General features: G+C 46.5%; 1 non-coding gene across 1 annotated transcript; it reads left to right on the top strand.

Moving 5' to 3' along the window:
- The first annotated feature begins 20,497 nt into the window (after window positions 1–20,497).
- Window positions 20,498–20,572, top strand: Trnat-ugu (transfer RNA threonine (anticodon UGU)). The gene has a single exon. It is a non-coding gene; the product is annotated as a tRNA-Thr (tRNA).
- Window positions 20,573–23,852: the final 3,280 nt, after the last annotated feature.

The raw sequence follows: 23,852 nt of genomic DNA, 5'->3' as shown, positions 1-23,852 counted from the left end.
ATCTTAATTGGATTTTTTTATCTTGTTGATTTATTAAGATTTCTTGTTTGGAGGCCTTCAGTCGTGAAAGAGTTGCATTCCGTAAAGGTCCGGCTATGTACAGCTTTGGTTGTAAAGGTTATTAAATTACCATAAATGACAATTAAAAGGAGAAACTGAGCTCAACTTTTGGCCCTTTCCACTACTCTATTACCTGTTTTGCCCAGCGGGTTTAGTGGGCGTATCGGTAACGGTCCTGCAGTAGTCTCTGTGGCTCGAAGCTACTTCCAAATCGGACAGTTTTCCCCATAGAGCATGACACACTAAATTCTATTGGCTAGTAAGTCATCACTCCAAGTATAAAGCTCCTATGACATTCCATAATCTCGTATTTTGTTTACTAAGCGGCAATGTAGGACCTTTCGGATGTTGAGGAATGCAGCAGCAACCCGGCAGTCGCTAATTACAGCCGGCTGAATCTCACGGGTTAAAAACGAACAAAATCGCTGTTCCTGGAAGCCATGGTCATTCCAGCAGATAAGAGTTTTGATGTTCAGAACATCTCACGCCTGTATGTTCATTATGTTAGAGTTCTTGGTGGAAACAGGAATGACATGCAACAGGAATGATATGCACAGTCGAAACAGTTAGCTAATAGAGACATGGTGAGGACCGGCTCGTGGCGACGTCCAGGAGTAATGTGACAGCTCTAAGCACGCGGAGCGAGATGGCCGCAAGCCGCAGGCTGGAGGCGCGGGGCGCGCGGAATTGCGTGCCGAGTAGCGGGCGTCCGCGCGGCAGCTCGTTAGCGGAACGGCGTGAGGCCGAGCAGGTGTTGCGGAGCCGGCAGATAAGCGCCGTTCCTCAGCGCCGGCGATTACTCAGCGCGCCCGCTTCTAATGAAGCGAGAGGTCGGAGCAGCTGCTATCGGCCAGGGCAGGGCGGGTCCGCGCGCCGCACACCCACTCGCGTCTCCCGGTCTGCACGGCATCTCACATCACACTCTCCCCATCAGCGTGCGGTTCCTGTTTCCTTCGACACCCGCCATTCGTCCAGCCCACGCAAAGTACGTCCTGATGCTTTTCACAGTACATAACACTTCCCTCCATAAGTTTGGAAACACCAAGTATTATGGGCAACGGAAAGGAAATACATTCCAAAATTGCAGTTCATTGCTTTCTAAATGCTTATTAAGCTCAAACAGTACATAGGCAAATGCAACTATTACATTTTAGATTCCTCAAAATAGCTACCCCTTGATTTAATCAATGCCTTGCGTAGTCTTGGCATTCGGTGCCTCAATTTTGACAGGACTTCAGATGGAATTATCTCCATTATTGCTGCAGGACCTCCCACAAGTGTACCCGACTCATGATACCTCGTTTTCAGAATCTTCTGTTCGACTCATCCCACAGTAGCTCGATTGGGCTATAATCAGGGGACAGGGGAGGCCATTTCATTTTTTTCAAAATTTTCTGAACCTCTAGAGGCTTCACATAGTTTTGATATAAGTGGGATGTATGCTTCGGGTTGTTATCATGCTGCGAGGCAAAAACTTTCCCTATCAGACGCAAACCAGATGTCTTGGCATGTCTCTGGAGAAAGCCATGATAATAATATTGGTTCATCTTTCCATTTATGCAACTATATTCATTCCAAAATATCCCCACACCATCGCAGAACCCTCTCCATGCTTCAGAGATGGAATTATGCACTCAGGATTCAAATGTTCATGGGGTAAACTGTGTACCAATTGACGGTGTTTATTTCCAGATATTTCGAACTGGGATTCCTTAATGAATAAGACTCTTTCCCCTTTCCCCTGCTGTCCTATGTTCGTGTATCGTAGCTCACTGAAGCCTTTTATTTTTGTTAACAGGCGGCAACAATGGTTTTCTTGTTCCTACATAATTCTGGAGGTTGTTTTCTGCCAGGTGCCGTCTCCCTGTTTACTCACTCACTGGTGTTTCCCTAGTTGCGTTTAGTTTAGTAGTCTATTCACGGACAGTTTTGAAACTATTACGTTTACTCGTCACTAACAATACTTTTCCTGTCATTCTGATATTGCCCCGGTTTCTCCTGGGTGAGGGCGACCATCATGCCAGCCTGTATCTCGATTCCGGAGTATGGTCTTGTCAACTGTTCTGATTCTAATCTTCAGTTTCTTTGATATTTATCGAACACCATTGCCTTCTTGGTGCAAAGTGATTGTCTTTATCCGTGAATTATACGGACTCTGTCACTGTGTGGCCATTTTCAATTATCCAGAATGAAATTTTCACTCTGCAGCGGAGTGTGCGCTCATATGAAACTTCCTGGCAGATTAAAAGTGTGTGCCCGACCGAGACTCGAACTCGGGACCTTTACCTTTCGCGGGCAAGTGCTCTACCATCTGAGCTACCGAAGCACGACTCACGCCCGGTCCTCACAGCTTTACTTCTGCCAGTATCTCGTCTCCTACCTTCCACACTTTACAGAAGCTCTCCTGCGAACCTTGCAGAATTAGCACTCCTGAAAGAAAGGATACTGCGGAGACATGGCTTGGACATGGTAGATGTGGTTCATCTGTAAAGGAGACCGCTTATAAAACACTAATACGACCTATTCTTTAGTACTGCTCGAGCGTTCGGGATCCCTATCAGGTCGGATTGAGGGAGGCCATAGAAGCAATTCAGAGGCGGGCTGCTAGATTTGTTACTGGTAGGTTTGATCATCACGCGAGTGTTCCGGAAATGCTTCAGGAACTCGGGTGGGAGTCTCTAGAGGAAAGGAGGCGTTCTTTTCGTGAATCGCTACTGAGGAAATTTAGAGAACCAGCATCTGAGGCTGACTGCAGTACAATTTTACAGCCGCCAACTTATATTTCGCGGAAAGACCACAAAGATAAGATAAGAGAGATTAGGGCTCGTACAGACGCATATAGGCAGTCATTTTTCCCTCGTTCTGTTCGCGAGTGGAACAGGGAGAGAAGATGCTAGTTGTGGTACGAGGTACCCTCTACCACGCACCGTATGGTGGATTGCGGAGTATGTATTAGATGTAAATGTAGAAAACGTTTGCTGACAGCCACGTCCCCCAGTCTCATTGTGCAGACACATTGGGTGGTGCTGGTCGATTGGTGGCTGCATCCAGGTAGGCTGACTAGCGCCAAGGAGTCGCTGCAGCTGTGAGCAGCGCATTGTAAGATCTGATGGCCGGCAAGAAATCAGAGAATGGGCCCTTCTTAGCTAGAAAGCAGATGAGACGGCTGAGAGTTTCTGTGAATTCTGGGGGACAGGGCAGTGGCGCCCAAGTGTCCAGACTCTGCTACAAAACATGTTTGTGAAGGCACAAGTCTTTTAACGAGTTTATGGCCGTTCCTTGGAAAGTTCGAAATGCGCAAAACAGGACAGATAACTATCTTTTTATGGAGGGCTGTGGTTCCATCCAAGTCATGCTTTTAGCAAAGACATGGCGTAAATGCATGGGAATAAGGGTGTGAAGCTGAATCTTTTCTCCTTTTCTCCCAATTAATTTTTAAAGTCGCTTGTTGGTCAAATCTATGCGAGCAGAGCAGGGTGGGGGGGAGGGGAGGGGAGGGGAGGCAGTCTCCCACCTTCGAATGCTGAGCTCCAGCTCGTGATTGGCTTGTGCGAAAGTGGGTGCAGTTTAATCATGCAAATGTGTTAGGCTACCGAGCTGCAGAGGAAAGCTGTCGAGAAAGAGAAACTCACTCTTGTACTGGCACTTCGCTAGTAAAAAACGGCAGATCTTTACTGAAAGGGTGAGACTTACGTCGTTTGCTAGTGTGCCACTTAGAGCCTGTGCCAGATACCATCTGAACCGTCAGAGGTACTGCTTCTTGAATCATGCACAGGAGTTATGGGTGAGTGTACTTATTTGTTTTGAGTTGGTCGTCTAAACGTTTGACATATTCTGTCATGCATAGTCGTGTCACGGAGTCAAATTGGTTTGCGAGACCAGCAAACGGGTCCACCTGCACACTGGAATCCACCAGGTTTTGAGAGACCGCATACTTGCATATTTCCGGGAGCTCGCCGTCAATTACAGATAGCTGCTGTCAGTGACTGCAGCCGGCGAGCGCGTCGTGCTGTGCCGCCCTCACCTGCAGAAGAGTAAAGTATTCGCTGCGATGGCGTAGGGCTCCAATATACTCTTCTCAGCACCCTGTTCTTTGGAACAGTAGAGTATAGATGCTTGATAGTGGCTTAGTTTTTGGGCCATACCACGGATTGACATTTATGAAGTCAGATAAAGCGATTGGTTCAGGATAGGGTGGTGCGCTGATCCCCAGCTGATCACTTTATTAACTGTTGTCGTTATTGTGGTCTTCAGTCCTGAGACTGGTTTGATGCAGCTCTCCATGCTACTCTATCCTGTGCAAGCTTCTTCATCTCCCAGTACCTACTGCAGCCTACATCCTTCTGAATCTGCTTAGTGTATTCATCTCTTGGTCTCCCCCTACGATTTTTACCCTCCACGCTGCCCTCCAGTACTAAATTGGTGATCCCTTGATGCCTCAGAACATGTCTTACCAACCGATCCCTTCTTCTGGTCAAGTTGGGTCACAAACTCCTCTTCTCCCCAATTCTATTCAATACCTCCTCATTAGTTATGTGATCTACCCATCTAAATCTTCAGCATTCTTCTGTAGCACCACATTTCGAAAGCTTCTATTCTCTTCTTGTCTAAAATATTTATCGTCCATGTTTCACTTCCATACATGGCTACACTCCATACAAATACTTTCAGAAACGGGTTCCTGACCCTTAAATCTATACTCAATGTTAACAAATTTCTCTTCTTCAGAAACGCCTTCCTCGCCATTGCCAGTCTACATTTTATATCCTCTCTACTTCGACCACCATCAGTTATTTCTTTATTAACTATAGACTACATATTATTGAAAGCGTTTGACGGATGAAAATGTTTGTGTGCCATTTCATTAGCCATATTTTGTCACGTGATGTTAAGAATGATTAAATCAATTGTTATATAGACCACAACTCCTCCCAGTGTTCTGATTTACATTACCTTTGCCATTTTATTAAACTCTTCGTTGCAATTGAGAGAGCCTGGAAGCTTGCAACGTAATACAATAACTCACCTATTGTGAGGATACAGACGAACAAAACTTAAATAATTTGCAACATAACTATAATTTAACACACAAAACTGTGACTTATGGTCACTGTCCACTGCACGTTTTAATGAACTGAATCTATATATTCATCACTATCGCTGCCATATTCGCAGGATTCTTGTTTTCTTTTGTTTTCGAGGATGATGCACGTGTGCTTTAGTTTATTGAAGATAGCCATCGATAAAATGAGTGGTAATTTGGAGGAATATATTGCAAAAGTTCCAAAACATGCTTCTTTCAGCTCTTTAACAGGTCAACCATCTGGATACAGGCGATTTTGAACAATATTGATCAAATGAGGACGCCTTCCTTTTGAACTTGATGTAAAGTTGATCTCATAAAATACAATATCTTCCAGAAATGTTTCTTTGTAGAAAATAGAATAGGTCTTCGCAGTATCTTAGCCATTTCATTTTCAACCAGTTTACTTTAACCCCTTCAATATTGGTTTTCCTATTGGAAATTGCAGCTTCCAAGTTTTTGGTTGAAAGAAACTCTTCTCGCTTCACCACTGTTACCAGAAATGGATTTTTGCGTTTGGCAATTGTTACCACATCAATCCAATCTCTTGGACTAAAAATAAATTGTTTCTGTTATGCTTTGGATTCTATAACGCCAAAATCTGCATCATTTGGGAGGTAACTGTCTTTCGATACCATAAATTTGTGGTGAATGTTGTCAGTTTTTGCAACGGTAAGCTTAGTTTGATAATCATGTTATGACCTCTGCAAGAATCTGAATACATGATAATATGGTGATGAGATGAGGCATGTTGTTTAAGATGTTTAACAAGACATGCTCCAATTTCCTGTGATCTCAGAGATCCTTCTGTCTCATCCCACATGTACATGTAACCATTAGTCATTAAAACTGTTCACTCCTAGGTTATATACATACATATTTAGTTTGTAATAGGCAACAGATGTGGGAAGTTTTGGGAAAGGTAAAGCTTTTTCCAGATCAGAAGTAAAAACGTAAACATCTTCTCCTGCAAGCAACTTGTCTGAATTCAAAGAATCTCCTGCTTGTTGGGCTCGCTGAAGATGAAATTCTTTTGTAATCTTTGCCTCGTCCTTTTTTGTATGTAAGAATGTTCGCAGGGAATCGCATAGCTGGCATGTATCTTTGCACTGGGGTTTAAAATGTAAATTGAAATTAGTAGAAAGCACGTGATGATATATCGGTACCATCCTGTACACATTTATCCACTAAAGATTGTACAACTTTCTGATATTCAGATCAGACTGCAAATATCTCCGATTTGGCGCATCAGAGAGGATGTAATGACTTTTATAGGACAGAAACGATTCGATGAGTTCTTTCACTTTTGTGACATCGATTTTATTTGTTGGCGACCTATGGCCTCTTTTATCAGTACATGTGGATGGTTCGGTACTACCCTATGCTTTATAAAGACGAGTGTCACTAACTTGGAATGTGTCCATAAAAAACTTTTTACACACACGAACTGACATCACTGTTATTGTCAAATAATACGTCAGGGTTTTCGATTTTGCAGCCTTCGATGAGTTTCTTGGACGACGTTGCTTCACCTTGGTGTTGTGGATCAGTCCGCGAAGACAGACGCTTTGCTTTGCATTATCGCCCAATTTGTAAAAGGAATCGAACAATGATTTATTAAATCAAAACACTTTCGTGAACATTTACAGTTTTTATTATTAAAGAATTTTGCAGGAATATTTTTCCCACTTCTGTTCACATAAGCTTTCACAGAACATCTTTTGGCAGGACTCACTACCCTTTTCCATGAATATTGCTTCCTCTTCCGTTTCCTTCCTTTCTGTATCATCACATTTTAGTTTTCATTGTTTTTATCATGGTTGTCTAACTGGCGATCATCTTCTTCAGTGACATCTACAAATAAATAAAATATTTAGGAAGTCATTCAATGTAACTCACCACGCACTTCACAATTAAAAAAAAATACAATACACGTGTTCAGCAATGCTTGTAATGTAACGCTGCGGTTGGAAGGTTGCAGTATGAATAACTGGATAAACAATACACTAATTCTGGGAAAAAAGCCTTTTCTGTTTGGTCACATGAAATTACGACACATTTTAGAGTTTAGAATGTGCATATCTGGATCGGACGAATTATCATCATTGTCTGTTACATATTCAGAACCGCTATTTGAAAACGGCGTATTTTCAACGAGTGGAGAGGACATGCGTAACAGTAGCAGATTACTATGTCTAACAGTATGTCAAAAGAAACAAACCGGTGTTTCAAACTGACTTACATTAAATGACTTCAGAACATTTCGGCTTATTTACTCTGTGGTCGTTACATGTGCTGCCATCTAGCGTAAGAAATGTCAAATTGTGACTTACTAGTCTCGGCAACTGAAAGATTGAATACTCAGGAATCTGTTACGACATATGTCACTTGCAGAAAAATGATGACTTACACTGATCGGCTTCTGAGTTCTCCATATAAGAAAAGTAAAAGGACGGAGCCCCAAAATTACAAACCAATGTCCCTAAATTCGGTTTGCTGCAGAATCCTTGAACTTATTTTCAGTTCGAATATAACAAACTTTCTTGAGCTGAGAACTTATGTCCACGAATCAGCGTGGTTTTAGAAAGCATCGCTCGTGCGAAACTCGGCTGGCCCTTTTCTCACATGATATACTGCGAGCTATCGACAAAGGGCAACAACCAGATGCCATGAAACTTCCTGGCAGATTAAAACTGTGTGCCCGACCGAGACCCGAACTCGGGACCTTTGCCTTTCGCGGGCAAGTGCTCTACCAACTGAGCTACCGAAGCACGACTCACAGCCGGTACTCACAGCTTTACTTCTGCCAGTACCTCGTCTCCTACCTTCCAAACTTTACAGAAGCTCTCCTGCGAACCTTGCAGAACTAGCACTCCTGAAAGAAAGGATATAGCGGAGACATGGCTTAGCCACAGCCTGGGGGATGTTTCCAGAATGAGATTTTCACTCTGCAGCGGAGTGTGCGCTGATATGAAACTTCCTGGCAGATTAAAACTGTGTGCCCGACCGAGACTCGAACTCGGGACCTTTGCCTTTCGCGGGCAAGAGCTCTACCAACTGAGCTACCGAAGCAAGACTCACAGCCGGTACTCACAGCTTTACTTCTGCCAGTACCTCGTCTCCTACCTTCCAAACTTTACAGAAGCTCGCAGGAGAGCTTCTGTAAAGTTTGGAAGGTAGGAGACGAGGTACTGGCAGAAGTAAAGCTGTGGGTACCGGCTGTGAGTCGTGCTTCGGTAGCTCAGTTGGTAGAGCACTTGCCCGCGAAAGGCAAAGGTCCCGAGTTCGAGTCTCGGTCGGGCACACAGTTTTAATCTGCCAGGAAGTTTCATATCAGCGCACACTCCGCTGCAGAGTGAAAATCTCATTCTGGGAACCAGATGCCATATTTTTAGATTTCCGGAAAGGATTTGACATGGTGCCCCACTGCAGACTGTTAACGAAGGAACGAGCTTATGGAATAACTTCACAGATATGTGAGTGGCTCGAAGATTTCTTAAGCAGTAGAACCCAGTACGTTATCTTCGACAGCGAGTGTCCATCAGAGACAACGGTAACGCCAGGAGTGCCCGAGGGAATTGTGATAGGACCGCTATTGTTCTCTATGTACGTAATGCTTTGGCAGACAGAGTGGACAGCAATCTGTGGTTGTTTTCTGATGATGCTGTAGTGCACGTTAAGGTGTCGAAATCAAGTGACTGTAGGAAGATACGAGACGACTTAGATGTAATTTCTGATTCGTGTGATGAATGGCAGCTATCCCTAAATGTGGAAAAATGTAAGTTAATGCGGATGAGTAGGAAGAACAAACTTGTAATCTTCGGATACAGTGTTAATAGTGTCCTGCAAGCCAGTGTCAAGTCGTTTAAATATCTGTGCTTGACGTTGCAAAGCGATGTGAAATGGAACGAGCATATGAGAACTGTGGTAGGGAAGGCGGATGGTCGACTTAGGTTCATCGGAAGAATTTTAGGAAAGAGTGGTTTATCTGTAAAGAAGACCGCAAATAGGACGCTGGGGCAACCTATTCTTGGGTACTGCTCAAGTGTTTTTGAAGGAAGACATTGAAACGATTCAGAGGAAGGCTGCTAGATTTGTTACCGGTAAGTTCGAACGAAACGTAAGTCTTAGGAGATGCTACGGGAACTCAACTCGGAATCCTTGGATGGAAGGCGACATTCTTTCCGACAAACGCTGTTGAGAAAATTTAGAGAACCGGCATTCGAATCTGACTGCCAAACGATTCCACTGCTGCAAACTCACATAAGGTACTCACTACGAACATAAGGTACGAGAAGATAGGGCTCATACGGAGGCATATAAACAATTGTTTTTCTCTCGGTCTGTTTGCGAGTGGAAGAGGAAAGGAAATGGAACGAGCATATGAGAACTGTGGCAGGGAAGGCGGATGGTCGACTTAGGTTCATCGGAAGAATTTTACCCTCCGCCACGCACAGTACAGTGGCTTGCGGAGCATCTATGTAGATTTCGATGCAGATTTCATTCGATTTATGAACTTGAATGACCACAGCATGAACGTATTGAGAGTTCAAATTAACTACTCCTTTATCTTCTTTCTCATTATACCGTCAAATATATTACATTTATTACCTTCGTATTACTTATCCCTTAACTCCGCTATGAGGAGAGAAATACGACATGGGGTTCTGTACGCAAGCGTCTTAGGAAGTACTTGGGTGCCCACTGCTATGCCGACGACGGAAGCTGTTCTTTGTGGTGGTCAACACTAATCCTCTTAAAATGGTCAGCCGGCTCGGAGGCCAGCAGTCATGATACGGCACTGTCTGTGAGTAACACAGCTCTAGGGCTGAACGTTCCGTTAAGCAGGAACTGTTTCCACTGGCCTGGGGAATGGGTTTCTGGATCATGCGATAACACCTTTCAAGAAATTATTTGGAACCACAGCCCAAATTTTCCGTTTACTTCTTGCTCGTCTGTTCTGGCGCACACAGGACGTTCCGCGGTGCGTGAGATTAAAGTTTCAGTGCTCTTTCCACTTGCTCTAGCCTGTGGACTGACCGGCCCAGATTTTGCGAACTGGTGGAAACGAAAGTTACTATTATAATTCTGTCATTGGAAGGGCGTTCACACTATGCTCTGCAATTGGCTGTAGCGGTAGGGAGAGAGCGCCTCTATAGAGTTTAGGAAGGCAGAAATTAAATTCAGGAGGACACTCTTTTTTTCAGATTTCATTTAGTGAATTCCCTGTTATTCTACGCCTGTTCTGGAGCCGGTGCCGGACTTGCGCTAGGTTCGGAATTCTGCGACTTCGCCAAATTTCGATGGTGAGTCGTGAAGGCATAGCGTCCATCAGCGCTGCTGCCGTGAATATTACGTGACTGTTCGGTAAGTCTACAGCGCGATGATACCAATTCTAGGGAAGGTTCTGATAGTTTCATTGGGTCAAGCAGACAAATTTCACGTTTTCGGATTTTCTGAGACGTGTGAGACGCAGTGGGATCGTTCAAACTCCCACACTCTTCTTTCACTGTGTAGTTATTCAGTTGGTCATTCACGTTGTCGCGTAATGTATATGCAACTCGCAAGTCCTTCGATCATGTTTCGTAACAGTCTTTCGCTCTGTCGTATCTGGTTTATTTTGGTTTTGTCTGATTTTTCTCCATTTTTATTTTCGTCTTTCCTCTGTTTATCATTTTGTTTTAATAATTATAGCTCTCCACTTCTGTAAATTCAAGTAGAGTTTCATACAGTATTACGTCAATCACTTTCAGTGAAATGACGTAATTTCCAGCGATATCTCACTGATGCCGACCTCAAATTTATTCTTTTTGTTTTAAAATGAATCCATTGTCAGTTGTGTTTTCAGTGATCGTTTGTCTTGGACTAGCGTTAATAAATTACACTTTTACCACATCAATCTATAGCATTTAGTAGCTAGAAGTTTCATCTTAGCGAATATCAGAAACAAGTTATCTCAGCCACACGCTGATGTGTTACGGTCACAGTAAATGTAGGAAGGGTGTTATCCAGTGTGCAAACAATGTGAAACCGCACAGTACTTGTCAGCTTCGTGGGAACGCCCTTTTTCATTGAATCTGGGATGGCAGCGACTAGCAGAGATATCTCGTAAGGAAGCTGAGGTGTGATAGCTCTCAGCCAGGGCTGGGCATAGCTTCACCATTCTTTTACACACACACACACACACAACCCCTGTCTTCTCGTACAGAGCGCATGCATTGTGTGTTACCTATAATACAGTCATCTGCTCCGCTTGAAAGGGTGGAGGCCAAGCAGAATTCAAGTTCCTCATTCGCTTCTAAAATACCTTTCTCTGATTAAAGATCTCATTATTGACGTTTTCCTGTGGAAAATCACCCTTAAGAATTTACTGGGAGATGTATGCAATGCAGGACAGCTGGTTAGTGGACCGTGCGGATTCAGTAAATGTAGTCATCCAAGAGACGGCGAATTAAATATAGAAACTCCTAGCATCGCTAGGAAGCGTCAGGGAACATTTAGTTTCTAACAACACTAATTCCTCATGATGTGATCTATCGGCCCTAAACGTTTGTTGCAAAGGCTGTGTAAAACCCCGTATACCGATGGAACTTCCGTGGGGGTTTTCGTGGATGATGCTGTTGTGTACAGAAACGTCGCAACGCTAGAAAATTATATCGAAATAGAGGAAGACCTGCAGGGAATCGACGCTTGTTACAACTTTTGGCAGTTGACCCTCAACGTAAACAAATGTAACGTATCGCGCATAAATATGCAGAAGTATCTAGGAGTATACATAGTAAGAAATATAAAGTGAAACGATAGCATAAAGCTAATCACAGATAAGACAAAAGCCGGACTGAGATTCATTGGAAGGGTCCTCAGGAAGTTGAATTGTGAATGTGCTAACTGACTGCCACTCGTGGAAGGAGAAAAACGTCTTCCTGCCACAGTTCGTTAATAATGGTCACTGCACGCTATGATAGTTAAATAAGCAGTTGCTGTGGCAGTGCTCGCTATAACAAAAATGTAGAACACAGCAAGAAATAGCAAATAAGATTTATTAAGAGTATTTCAGAAAATGGTACTTAACTTTGGTACACTTTGGTGTGTAGCACTTGATGTTCGAACCCTAATGTAATGACATCTGAAATATCGTTAACTTTTGTCTCTCTTGGCCGTCTATAATTCTGTATCACTTACAGTAATATTCGCAGACACACTCCTGCTGGTCATAACTCTCTGTGAATAGCCATTTTTGCTTCAGAAAGTAGTTTTCAGAGTGTCTGAAGTAACTCATGCACTGATGTAAATTGTCCGGCTGCTGGTAACGAATTGAGTGTCCATGGTACATCGTATTTTGGTACTTGTCGGTGGAAGCTTTTCCATATCCGCCAGTACAACATGGAAGTGAAGTATATACTTACGAAAAGCCCGTGCAAAAATAAAAACTACTTACGTGTTTGGGGTAAACCTTTTTTATTTTTCGACATAGTCTCCTTTTAGACTTACACACTTCATCCAATGTTGTTCTCGTTTGTTGATCCCTTCCGAATAATAGGAGCTGTACAAGTCTGCAAAATAGCTATTATTTGCTGCAACCACCTCCTCGTTTGAATAAAATCTTTGTCCCACCAGCAATTTCTTCAAATTGGGGAACAAATAGTAGTCCGAGGGGCCAATTCTGGAGAATAGGGGGGATGTGAAACGAGTTGGAATCCTATTTCCATTAATTTTGCGACCACAACTGCTGAGATGTGTGCTGGTGCACTTTCGTGATGGAAAAGGACTTTTTTGCGGCCAGTCGCCGGCGTTTTTCTTGCAGCTCGGTTTTCAAACGGTCCAATAACAATGAATAATATGCAATATGGACCTGTAATAGTTTTACCAGATAGTCATCCTCCAACGTGTGGTGCTTGTGGCGTCCAGGTCACTGTGCGCCACGTTTTATTGGATTGTTTTCTGACCAGCGGGCCGCGGCTGACTTGCTGGCGGACCTGCCATCTCTTTTAGGCAGCACTCGGACGAATGTGGTTAAAGTTTTTAAGTTCTGTGCCATGTCAAATGTTTTTAGCAAGACTTTAGGGAGAGGATCTTAATTTGCTCACTGTCTGACAAGCTCGCCCATATTTTATGTAAGTGGCCAGCCAATGACAATTTACTGTGGTATTCTTGTTGCTATGTTTTCCCTTTCCTTACGTTTTAATTTCTTATGTAGCATTTTCCTTCTTTCCCTGCTTTCTTTGGGTGTGTGCTTCAGTTTTATTAGGTCTGCCCCATTCGTTCCCTGTAATGTGTGTCAGGGCGCTGATGACCTCGACGCTGAGCGCCCATAAACCCCAACACACACACACACCCCCCTGCGGGTCCGGGGATTAGAATAGGCCCGAGGTATTCCTGCCTGTCGTAAGAGGCGACTAAAAGGAGTCCATCCCCCTCACGGGGGTAGTTAGCGCCTGCGTCCGGAGACGGACGGTTTCACGACCTATAATCGTGGTCTTTTTGGTTTTTCACTTCTCGTTTCTTCCTTCCTTTTGTTGGTTCCTTTCTTTGCTCTTCTCCACCTCACTGTCTTCCTTACTCTTTCCCTTGACTTCTCCTTGCCTTCTCATTGCCTTCTTCTCCTTGCTTCCTCATTGCCTTCTTCTCCTTGCCTTCTCTGGTCTCCGCCTCGGCGTTTGAGACAGTCTGTCCTCTTTCACCCTCTCTCTCTTCTTTTTCCTCTTCTTCCTTCCTCCCTGTGCGTGTCTGAAGGCCGACCCACGCGTTCGCACGCGTAGCCGGTGACGGGGTAACGCGTAAGTCCCCGCCCTGGGTAGACATGTAAGGCACGCGCGTACCCCCTGGTAAAGGCCAGGCCTGGGGAGGGGTGATTGCCTGAGCTGATACCTTCTGACCATGCCGATTGGTCCCTCCGTCTGTTTCTCGGGAGGTGTGACCTGAGGTGTAAACATTCACCTAAGGCGGGAGTGCCCTCTGAGAGGGTCCCCACAAGGAAGGAGCGCGCCATCGGAGACGCTGGCAATCATGGGGGATTCCTCCGCAATGGATTCTACTCCATCGCTTTCGACTTCGACCCAAAAACGGAAACGTGACCAGCCAACAGTGACAAAAGTACTACCGCCTGCCCCACAGTTCCTCGTAGTTTCTCGATCTGAGGACGGAAAGGATTTTTCCTCTGTCAACCCTTTCGTTATTCAGAAGGGCGTAGATGCCATAGCCGGATCTGTCAAATCTTGTACCAGGTTGCGTAACGGTACCTTATTACTAGAAACTGAGAATGCCTTTCAGGCACAAAAACTGCTTCGGGCCACACTCTTGTACACGTTCCCTGTCCGGGTGGAGGCCCACCGAACTTTGAATTCGTCTCGTGGTGTAGTCTATAGTAGCTCCCTCGACGGATTGACTGACGAGGAGCTTCAATCTTTCCTCGCTGAGCAGGGCGTGACGGCTGTCCATAGGGTCATGAAAAAGGTCAACAATAACCTTGTACCGACCCGGACACTTTTCTTGACCTTCGATAGTGTTAAGCTGCCATCGCGCATCAAGGCGGGCTACGAGGTTATTTCTGTTCGCCCCTATGTCCCGACACCTACGCGCTGCTACCAGTGTCAGCGTTTCAATCACACTCGACAGTCTTGCTCCAATGCGGCTAAATGTGTCACTTGTGGCAGGGATGCCCATGATGGTGACTGTCCACCTCCGTCTCCTCGTTGTGTGAACTGTCAGGGTGACCATGCCGCATCCTCCCGCGACTGTCCTGTCTATAAGGAAGAACGCTGTATCCAAGAAATTCGGGTCAAAGAGAAAGTGTCCACCTCGGCTGCTCGCAAGCTATTGGCTAGTAGGAAGCCCACGCTGATCCCAGCGGGGAAATACAGCACTGTCCTCGCCTCTCCTCGGACTACCCGGGAGGTAGCAACCCAGACATGCGATCTGACCTTCAGCACCACGGTCGTCCGTTCGGCCAGTGCTAAGATCGCGCGGTCGACGTCTCCTCTTCCTCCCATCACCCCACAGACACCAGCCACTTCCTCAGCTTCTGCTAAGTCGAAGACCCCGAAGTCAGATGCACGGGCCTTCAAGAAGGAACCATCCCGTGCAGACTTCCTCCGTCCCTCGACCTCCCAGCCTTCGACCGGTACTTCCACCAAACGTCCTTCTAAAAAGGCGCATAGGAAGCACAGTTCTCCTTCTCCGCCACGGCGCCTTTCTTCTCCTGCGCCACCCAGCGGTTGCCGCCCCAGGCCGTCATCCGTTTCACCTGGCCGCACCGCTGGTAGCCGAACATCTGGCCGTTCACCGGCGGAGGAAGCTCCCCCTCCCGGCCATCCTCCCGAGATGGCCGATGACCCTATAGACCCCATGGACGATGACTGTCCGCCTACTGATAGCGGCGGCAGTGCTCGCTCGAAGCCAGGCCCTAAGCGGCCTTCGAGGTGACCCCTTCTCTCATCTTCCTTTTCTTACGATGGCACTTATTAACTGGAATATTCGCAGCATTCGCTCCAACCGAGAGGACTTGAAGTTGCTGCTCCGCTTGCATCGTCCGCTCGTCGTAGCCCTCCAGGAAACGAAGCTACGCCCATGCGATCAAATTGCCTTGGCACACTACACCTCTGTGCGTTTTGACCTACCCCCTGTGGTAGGTATCCCAGCTCATGGAGGGGTTATGTTGCTGGTCCGGGATGATATTTACTACGATCCCATCACGTTGCACACCGGCCTGCAGGCAGTTGCCATCCGCATTACTCTCCCCACCTTTACGTTTTCCTTTTGTACTGTTTACACTCCATCGTCATCTGCCGTTACCAGGGCAGACATGATGCAACTTATTGCTCAGCTACCTGCACCATTTTTGTTAACTGGAGACTTCAATGCCCACCATCCCCTTTGGGGCTCTCCAGCATCCTGCCCGAGGGGCTCCTTGTTAGCAGACCTTTTCAACCATCTCAATCTTGTCTGCCTCAATACTGGCGCCCCTACTTTTCTTTCGGACACATCTCATACCTATTCCCATTTAGACCTCTCTATCTGTACTCCCCAACTTGTACGCCGGTTTGAGTGGTATGCACTTGCTGATACATATTCGAGCGACCACTTCCCGTGTGTTATCCATCTCCTGCAGCATACTCCCTCTCCGTGCTCCTCTAGTTGGACCATCTCCAAGGCAGACTGGGGGCTCTTCTCTTCCAGGGCGACCTTTCAGGATCAAACCTTCACAAGCTGCGATCGTCAGGTCGCACACCTCACGGAAGTCATTCTCGCTGCTGCTGAATATTCCATCCCTCACCCTACTTCTTCTCCACGTCGCGTACCGGTCCCCTGGTGGACCGCAGCATGTAGAGACGCTTTACGTGCTCGTCGACGTGCTTTACGCACCTTTAAACGTCACCCTACAGTGGCGAATTGTATTAATTATAAACGATTACGTGCTCAGTGTCGTCGTATTATTAAAGAAAGCAAGAAAGCCAGCTGGGCTGCTTTCACAAGCACCTTCAACAGTTTTACTCCTTCTTCTGTTGTCTGGGGTAGCCTGCGCCGGCTATCTGGCACTAAGGTCCACTCCCCAGTTTCTGGCTTGAAGGTCGCGAATGAAGTCCTTGTGGCCCCTGAGGCTGTCTCCAATGCCTTCGGCCGCTTTTTCGCCGAGGTTTCGAGCTCCGCTCATTACCACGCTGCCTTCCTCCCCCGCAAACAGGCAGAGGAGGCTAGGCCACCTGACTTCCGCTCCTCGAATTGTGAAAGTTATAATGCACCATTCACCATGCGGGAACTCGAAACCGCACTTGGCCGATCACGGTCCTCCGCTCCAGGGCCTGATTCTATTCATATTCAGATGTTGAAGAACCTTTCTCCTGCGGGTAAAGGTTTTCTTCTTCGTACATACAATCGCATCTGGATTGAGGGACATGTTCCCGCATGCTGGCGCGAGTCTATTGTTGTCCTGATTCCTAAGCCGGGGAAGGACAAGCACTTGCCTTCCAGTTATCGACCTATCTCGCTTACCAGCTGTGTCTGTAAAGTGATGGAGCGAATGGTTAACTCTCGATTGGTTTGGCTGCTAGAGTCTCGACGCCTACTTACCAATGTACAATGTGGATTTCGAAGGCGCCGCTCTGCTGTTGACCATCTGGTTACCTTGTCGACCTTCATTATGAATAACTTCTTGCAGAAGCGCCCGACCGCGGCTGTGTTCTTTGATTTGGAGAAGGCTTACGACACCTGTTGGAGGGCGGGCATTCTCCGCACCATGCATACATGGGGCTTTCGCGGTCGCCTCCCTCTTTTTATTTGTTCCTTTTTATTGGATCGACAGTTCAGGGTACGTGTGGGTTCTGTCCTGTCCGACACCTTTCGCCAGGAGAATGGGGTGCCACAGGGCTCAGTTTTGAGCGTCGCTCTCTTCGCCATCGCGATCAATCCAATAATAGATTGCCTCCCAGCTGATGTCTCAGGCTCCCTTTTCGTGGACGATTTTACCATCTATTGCAGCGCGCAGTGTACACGTGTCCTGGAGCGCTGTCTTCAGCGTTCTCTTGACCGTCTTTACTCCTGGAGTGTCGCCAATGGCTTCCGTTTTTCTGCCGAGAAGACGGTCTGTATTAACTTCTGGCGCTACAAAGAGTTTCTCCCACCGTCCTTACGACTCGGTCCCGTTGCTCTCCCAATCGTGGAGACAACCAAATTTTTAGGCCTTACCTTTGACAGGAAACTTAGCTGGTCTCCACATGTCATATTTGGCCGCCCGTTGTACCCGTTCTTTAAATGTCCTCCGTGTTCTCAGTGGTATGTCGTGGGGAGCGGATCGAACCGTCCTACTTCGTCTATATCGGTCGATCGTCCGCTCCAAGCTGGATTATGGGAGCTTCGTATACTCCTCTGCACGGCCATCCATCTTACGCCGCCTCAACTCCATACAACATCGGGGTTTACGACTTGCGATCGGAGCATTTTATACCAGTCCCGTAGAGAGTCTTCATGCTGACGCTGGCGAATTGCCACTCACCTACCGGCGCGATATACTGCTTTGTCGGTATACCTGTCGGCTACTGTCAATGCCCGACCATCCGTCTTATCGTTCCTTTTTTGACGACTCTCTTGACCTTCAATACGGGTTGTATGTCTCTGACTTGCTACCCCCTGGAGTTCGCTTTCGTCGCCTCCTTCAACACCTTAATTTTTCACTCCCTGCAACCTTTCGAGTGGGCGAGAGCCGCACGCCACCTTGGCTCCAGGCTCAGGTCCGCGTTCACCTCGACCTCAGCTCGCTCCCAAAAGAGGTCACCCCCGGTTCGGTCTACCACTCCCGTTTTTTGGAACTTCGTTCGAAGTTCATCAACATGACTTTCATTTATACAGATGGCTCTAAGACCAATGACAGGGTCGGGTGTTCCTTTATTGTCGGGGCACAAAGTTTCCAATACCGGCTCCATGGCCATTGTTCGGTCTTCACAGCTGAGCTCTTTGCCCTCTACCAGGCTGTTCTTTACATCTGCCGCCACCGACATTCTGCTTATGTCATATGCTCAGATTCCCTGAGCGCCATCCAGAGCCTCAGTGATCCGTACCCGGTTCACCCTTTCGTACACCGGATCCAACGCTCTCTCCAGCAGCTGGTGGACGTCGGTACGCCGGTTAGCTTTATGTGGGTTCCTGGCCATGTCGGTATCCCTGGGAACGAAGCTGCAGATGCCGCAGCCAAGGCTGCGGTCCTCCAGCCTCGGACAGCTTCTTGTTGTGTCCCTTCGTCCGATTTTAGCAGGGTCATTTGTCGGCGCGTCGTGTCGCTGTGGCATGCCGATTGGGCTGCACTTACCGACAACAAGCTTCGGGCCTTAAAACCTCTTCCCGTGGCTTGGACGTCCTCCTCACGCCCTTCTCGGCGGGAGGAGGTCGTTTTAGCAAGGTTAAGAATTGGACACTGCCGATTCAGCCATCGCCATCTGCTGACGGCTGCGCCGGCGCCGTTCTGCCCATGTGGGCACTTGCTGACGGTTAGGCACATTTTAATGTCCTGTCCAGATCTTACCACACTGCGCCTCGATCTTAACCTGCCTAATACTTTCGATGCCATTTTAGCGGATGACCCACGAGCAGCTGCTCGTGTTCTTTGTTTTATCCATTTGACAAACCTCGCTAAGGACATTTGATGATGTTTTTTAATCCTCTGCCTGTCCGTCTGTCTTTTATTGTGTTTTCCCTTTTAGTTGTTGTTGTCAACTTGTGCCTCGCGGTGCATTTTTAGAGTAGTCAGGGCGCTAATGACCATTGAAGTTGTGCGCCCTAAAACCACAAAAAAAAAAAAAAAAAAAAAAAACACACACACACACACACACACACACACACACACACACACACTCCAGATAGTCGACGAGAATTATCCCTTGCGAATCGCAAAAGACAGTCGCCATAACCTTCCCGGCCGAAAGAATGGTCTTCGCCTTTTTTTGGTGCACATTCAATGGTAACCCATTGTTTAGATTGTTGTTTGGTCTCAGGAGTATAGTAATATATCCATGTTTCATCTACAGTGACGAAACGACGCTTAAAGTCCGGCGGATTCTTCCTGAACAGCTGCCAACCATCCTTGCAACACTTCACGCGATTGCGTTTTTGGTCAAGCGTGAGCAATCGCGGAACCCATCTTGTGTCTCGTGGCCGTCTATAATTCTGTATCACTTACAGTAATATTCGCAGACACACTCCTGCAAAATATTATGTAGCCGTTCATTCGAGATGCCCACAGCACTAGCAATCTCACGCACCTCAACTGTTCTGTCATCCATCACCATATCATGGATTTTATTAATGATTTCTGGAGTCGTAACCTCCACAGGGCGTCCAGAACGTTCACCATCAGTTGAGCCCGTATGGCCACTCCGAAAATTTTGAAACCACGCATAAACTATTCTAATCGAAGGTGCAGAGTCATCGTAATGTTTATCAAGCTTCTCTTTAGTCTCCTGAGGCGTTTTGTCTTTCCTAAAGTAATGTTTAATCATCACACGACTTCCTTCATTCACACGAATGCCAAACACACATAAATAGATCAGTATGGCTGAAACTTGGTGTGCATTCTTTCCAAAGATGCTACTGACTAAACATGACCTCGATACGCGCCAGTGGTGCCGCTTCTCGGACTTTGTACGGACTTTTAAAACGCCCCTCGTATATGGATATTGTGTCTGCTCTTTCGGACATGTCCGAAAGAGCAGACACCATATCCACATATAGTTCTGGCAGCGCCGGCCATGACCTTCTTCTTCTACGCGGATGCACACATATTCCCCGAACTCTTACGGGACTAGGTAAGAATTTCTTCCACGCGGGAGGCGGGCGCGAGATAGTCCCTGCAGTCGCGCTATTGTTTGTGCCCTCGGTGGCTCAGTTGGTTAGAGCGTCTGTCATGTAAGCAGGAGATCCCGGGTTCGAGTCCCGGTCGGCGCACACATTTTCACCTGTCGCCGTTGATGTCTATCAACGCCCGTCAGCAGTTGAAGGTATTAATATACAATTATAATTTGGAAGTGAAGTAGTCCGCAGTTAACAGCGTTCCGTATTGCCTGTCCCCACTATGGTCAGATGTACGACGCTCTGGAGAAAATAGCGCAGAAGCAGGAGGAGGTCCATTTTTGTGAGTGCCATCTGAAGGCTGCTGCACTGAGCAGAGATGCCAGGCGAGTGGGTGTGCCAGTGTGGTCGCAGCCTCGTGCGGTATTTGTGGTGCACCCCTCTTGCTTGGTGCACAGTGGTAGTCAATTTACGAAGAAGGTTACACCGGTAATTGAATTTTACTCTTCAGTCTGGGCTCCATACCAGATATAGTATTGATAGAGGAAATAGAGAAAATCCAGCGCGTTTACTTACAGGTTCATTTAGTAAAGCGTGGCAGACACTACAACAAAGGCATTCTACATCACAGTGGGTTTTACAGTTAAAATTCTCAATGCATACGTTCGTGGAAGAGACAACTAGTATGTTGCACCCTCCTTCTCACGCATCGCACAAAGACCATGATGGTAAAATTAGAGAGATTCGGCCTCACCACGGAGACACAGCAACAAACTTTCTTCCTGGGCACAATTCACGACTGGAACTCGAAAGGGGAAAGTGCCACAAGGTACCCTACATCACATACTATAACGTAGCCTGTGGAGCATGGATGTAGAAAGAGATGTAAAAAAAAATGGTTCAAATGGCTCTGAGCACTATGCGACTTCTGAGGTCATCAGTCGCCTAGAACTTAGAACTAATTAAACCTAACTAACCTAAGGACATCACACACATCCATGCCCGAGGCAGGATTCGAACCTGCGACCGTAGCAGTCCCGCGGTTCCGGACTGAGCGCCTAGAACCACTAGACCACCGCGGCCGGCGAAAGAGATGCAGAAGTCTCATTTCATGAGGTGATTGTGACAACAAACATGGGCTCATTACCTCATATTGAAAATGCTAATTTTCAAGACAGATAACTGTCTTTTCTGAAAAAGGTAGGAGCATCGATTCAGAGAGCTGTTTCCGTAAAAAGACTGGTCAAATTCCGAAAATATATATCTTGTGACAAGTAAAAGATTCATGAAGCGTTATGTTTGAGACACAACTCTGTTTTGATCCAAAACGTGGACTAGGGGGGAAGACAGAAATAAAACGATTAGGAGCTTTCGATATGTAGTGTTATTGGAGATCAGATGGGTTCATGGAGTAAACAATCAAGCCTAAAACTAGCAAATACTTAATAACGACCATAATAAATCTGATGAATGGTCGCGCACATATGAGTATTACGTGCAGCAGGATCAGAATGGTTTCAGAGCTTACAGATCTCATTGCAGGTCGCGATGACGATGCACGGTGTTTGGCAGGGTAGAGGGTACGTAGAGCCAGGTGGATAACTTTCCTTCAATTGTAGAAGTAGTGAGAAAACAAGAGCCTATTTATTCATTGCAAACCGTACAGCAGTTGAAACGACGTTCTGATGCGGTCACTGGCAAGTGGCGCTCACTGGCCCCGGTTGGTGCTGTGTGCTTAGTTCTGCACGCGGTCTGAACAGGCGGCCGCTCGCAGTCAGCAGTCTTAGCAGCCGGCAGCGGTGACGTAGCGTCGTCGACACCTTGAAACGTCCCCTTAGAACAATTATACATGACTGAGCTTAAACTGACACACTATATTTTTAGCGCAACGCAATCTGACTTTCAGAAATCCCTACAAAAGAATGGTCCTGACTAACATTAACCTATGCATTTCACAAATCGCTTACCTCACAAAAATCTTGGTTACTCGAACTATTGCAATACAGCGAGCGCCACTACTGCCAGCTAAATAAAAGATTCAAACTACGGAAGGTACTAACTACTGATAGGCATAATTAGCAAATGAAAGATTTTAATAGAGAACAAACAATGTATTTACCTTAATAGTCATCAAAAGTCATAATATATACAGCAGCTCATGACATCCATTTTTACAAATTTCAAAACTCCGCCATTTCTCTCCCCACATCCACCACTGCTGGCGGCTCACCTCCAACTGCGCAACGCTACGCGCTGTTCAAATCCAGCTGCCGCTGCCCAACACTACAATGGCAGACAACAATGCAAACTAGCCACAGACTGCACACAGCACAGCCAGTGATTTTCATACAGAGCGCTACGTAACGTTGCCAATAAGAAAATATAAACAGCCTACTTACAACCTTGGCGAATGTAGCGCCTCGTAAGGCTCAGGTAGGCGGTAGACTCGCAGCGACAGCTAGCACTACAGTAAGTTGGTTACGCTGTTTGCGCATATGCGCGACTCAGAGCAGGAAACACTGGAGCGCAGAGGCGAACTAAGAACCAGCGTAAAATGCATCGGCAGTTGCCCACGGATGATGAGTGTCGGGGGTATCTCCAGGAGTTGGCTGCATACGATGACAAGATACTGCATAGCCAAGGCGGGTTATATTTGTGGTCGTTCGACCTTGCCCTGTTTTGACAGGACATCATTTCTGAGCACGTAGATCCCAGAACCGGCACAGTGCCAGGCTTGGGCATGGCGTTATCCGGTCAGCACTGCGATGGCGTGGCTCCTGTACTGAGCTGTGTCAACAGTGATCTAGCACCACCAACAACACCAGGGGATGCACTTACGGTAACTAGCCTCGCTTTACGCCATAAAAAATGTTCAAATGTGTGTAAAATCTTATCGGACTTAACTGCTAAGGTCATCAGTCCCTAAGTTTACACACTACGTAACCTAAATTATCCTAAGGACAAACACACAAACACCCATGCCGAGGGAGGACTCGAACCTCCGCCGGGACCAGCCGCACAGTCCATGACTGCAGAGCTCGACACCGCTCGGCTAATCCCGCGCGGCTTACGGTCATAGAAGAGACCTCCGTCACGTCAGCTCGGCCTCTCTCCAGCTTCTTGCACCAGAATGCAGTGACAGCTTTATGTTTGCTTGGTCGTAAGTTACGGCCGCCAAGCTGAAAAGCATTCACGCAACATACGAAACATTTAAGATATTTAAAAGAGAAAATATATAGCTTTGACAAAACTGAAACTTTACGTTTGTATTTGCTTATATCTTGACATTGTAATAACAATTTTCAAACTTAATATTATTCTTCTCTGCGTCAGGCACAGCGAAAGTCTTACGTACAATTTTTCGTTTTCCTTTTTTCCCAGCCGTTCCTCGTGCAAACGAATGTATCGATGACCGCCTTTCGATATTTCGTAATGC

The sequence above is a fragment of the Schistocerca cancellata genome, chromosome 6 (assembly GCF_023864275.1).
Source record: "Schistocerca cancellata isolate TAMUIC-IGC-003103 chromosome 6, iqSchCanc2.1, whole genome shotgun sequence".
NCBI lineage: Eukaryota > Metazoa > Arthropoda > Insecta > Orthoptera > Acrididae > Schistocerca > Schistocerca cancellata.
The sequence above is the reverse complement of the archived record's forward strand: the minus strand, read 5'-3'. Positions and strand labels throughout refer to the sequence as shown.